Raw genomic sequence first — 2,828 nt, 5'->3', positions numbered from 1 at the left:
GCACTGGGAGGGCTTGTGCCCCCCGGATTTACGTGGGGTGGGGCGAGCTGCAGCTAGGGCTGTGTGGGGCTCTTCTCAGTGGGACTAGCTTTGGAGGGGGAGGCAGCGGCACTGGGAGGATGCTGCATCCACCCCAAATTTCGCCACCATCCTGCTCCCAGCGCCGCTGCTGCCAGCCACCCAGAACAGCCCTGGCTCTTCTTGGTGCATAGGTGGAGGTGGGGTGCTGCGCCAGACTGCACCAGGCGGCTGGTAGTGGTGGTGCTGGGAGCGGAGTGGTGGTGAAATTTTGGGGTGGATGCAGCATCCTCCCAATGCCGCTGGCGCCCACTCCAAGCTCAGGCCCTGGCAAAAAGAGCCCTGGCTGCAGCCTGCCCCGCCCCGCGCAGATCCAGGGAGCACACACCTTCCCACCCCCTTCCCTTTGTGCCCTCCTGAGGTGCAAGCAGCAGCGGCAGCCGTCCCCTCCCCACCCTTCCCATGAGCTGCGGTTCCAGCTCCCTCCCACAACCCCTTACTGTGAGGGGTCTTGCTCTGCCCCCCTTGTGCCCCTTCCCTCCCCTTTCACCACATGGGACGTAGCAGCTGGAGGCAGCTATATTGGAAATTGGATCAGTATTGGCCGATAGGCCTCCTAAAATATCGGCTATTGGTATTGTCCCCAAAAATCTGTATCGGTTCACCTCTACAAAATAGATTAAAACATAGAAAGTATGGTGTCTTGACTCCTGATTAGTGAAAGCAACATAAGATTTACATATGTGTAAAGTTTTAATCCAAAAAACATTGCCTGGTGTTAGAAGGACAAGTTTATTAAATATAGAGATTATCTTAAATTATTAAAGGAAGATAAAAGACCATCTATTTTACACTTTAGGTAAAAATCTCCAGATGTTTTCTCTCCAAAGCAACTGGGCTGCTTCTGTAACCACTGGTACTTTCTAGAAAGGTTGTGACTTTGAGGTGAGAGGGAAGCTTCGGTGCTCGGTCCCCAAAGCAGATGCACTGAGATGTGCATGACTGCTAATGTAGCTCTGGCCTGTATTTTCCCTGTTCTCTGCAGCAGTTCCACTGAAGTTTACTGTTGTACTTACAGTATATGTCCTTCCCTCAAAAGATTTTTCTTTGGGGTTTTTGTGTGTCCTAGGTACTTGTGAAAAAAAAAAATCTTCCTTTAAATCATTAACACCTTGTGGGCCATTTGTGCATCCTTTATTGAGGCCTTTGCCCAGAGCCAAAACACTGGTAGGCTCAGAATGTGGCAGTGTGGCATTCATAAAGCTGCATAATGGTAGTGCGGAGATAGCATCCACTCAGAAGTCACAAAGGGAGAACTAGTTCTTTCAGCACATCCTGACAGAGATCATTATCTCAGGATTTAGTGCTGTCTTGTTTTTCTAGAATGGTATTAAGAAGACTTGGATTTACTAGGTCCTGTAACAGTGTCTGCAAATCTAAATTCCAGTTATTTTCATTCAGAAGAAAATAAACTACAGGCATAAATCATCTTATCCACCATTCATTAAAATCTATCTTATCTTCAGCCAATGACCTTTTTACCTCAGGTGATGTTTTGTAACCATGCTGGATCTAAACTGACATCAGATTTGATTTTATCACTTGTCTTATTTGAGACATTGTTATAAATGTTGCCTTAAAAGGATAAAAAATGGTTTACAAAAACCAAATTGTTTGTCATTTTTTAGTTGGGCAGGGTGGAGTTTCCTGTTTCAAAACGGACGCTAGCTCTTTGGGTGGTGCTGTTATGTATTGAAAATTTTGATTGCATATTTATGAAAAGAAATTGTTTTTCATTCATTAACTGCTTATTTGTTTGTGCTTCACAATGTCATGTGTTTGTAGGCAGTGAAGAGCCGATGTCTGATGCATTCTGTATGATGTGGTATCTTCACTTGGTGAACTTCTGGGGCTCAGTATTGGAAAAATAACCCAGTAGAGGCTAATTTGTTTGATGTGTTTTCTCTGTCCCCAAACTATATCTTGTTTCAGCATTAAACTTTTTTTCTTACTTCTTTAATAAACCAAATTCAGTAGAAAAGGGAAGCATGCTAACCTATCGTACAGTTACTATCCAAATTGTTCTTTCAGGTCATTTGGAACAGATGGTGGTTTCTGGCCTGCAAAGAGTCTCTGTAGAATTTTTTTTAGCTTGAATTAATTTAGCACATATCAGATTTAAGAAACTTGAACCAATCTAGTAAAGGCACATCCAGGGCATATTTGGTTGCACAGTTCAACCAGCACAGTTGTGTCTTGTCCTACCACAACCCTGTAATTCTTGTTCTTGATTTTGTTTTTGAGTTAGCCTTGCAGTTAACCTATTGTATTTTTGGGATGTGATGTGTGGGCCCTTAAAGGTGTAATAGAGACCACTAGACCCAAATCAGGATTTGATAAATGTGCTAAGAAATGTTAAGGTTTTACCACATTTTCATTACTTTTGAGTAGCACAGTGCTGGCGTATGAGCTTGGAAGGCACTCAAGTGTCAGTGTGACACATTACATTGTGAAAAATGTATACATAGAATCAACTACCCTAAATGCTTGCACTTTTTAAAATTGGTACTGAAAGTTAGATTTCTAAATAAATAACCTGATTTTTCAGAAGTGCTGAGCATATTCAGGTCTCACTTAAGACTGCTGCAGAAGTACATCCCTGTTCAGGTTACGCATGTGCTTGAATTAAAGGGTGCATTCGAATATGTGGTTAAATGTTACTGAATTGAGCCTGATAGGTGCTGGGTGCTTCTGAAAGTCAGGCCACCTGTTGAGGAGTCTAAGTATGCTTTTAGAAGCCTAACTTTAAG

The 2,828-nt window shown here is 43.2% G+C and overlaps 1 protein-coding gene across 2 annotated transcripts in view; it reads left to right on the top strand.

Moving 5' to 3' along the window:
* ANAPC1 (anaphase promoting complex subunit 1) overlaps positions 1–2,828 on the top strand; it is a 103,462-nt gene that overhangs the window by 49,659 nt on the left and 50,975 nt on the right. The gene's annotated exons all lie outside the window — the stretch shown is intronic.

Source organism: Gavialis gangeticus, unplaced genomic scaffold (genome assembly GCF_001723915.1).
Source record: "Gavialis gangeticus isolate Ggan-Ray unplaced genomic scaffold, GavGan_comp1, whole genome shotgun sequence".
NCBI classification, from domain to species: Eukaryota; Metazoa; Chordata; order Crocodylia; family Gavialidae; genus Gavialis; species Gavialis gangeticus.
This window is presented reverse-complemented; position numbering and strand designations above follow the sequence as displayed.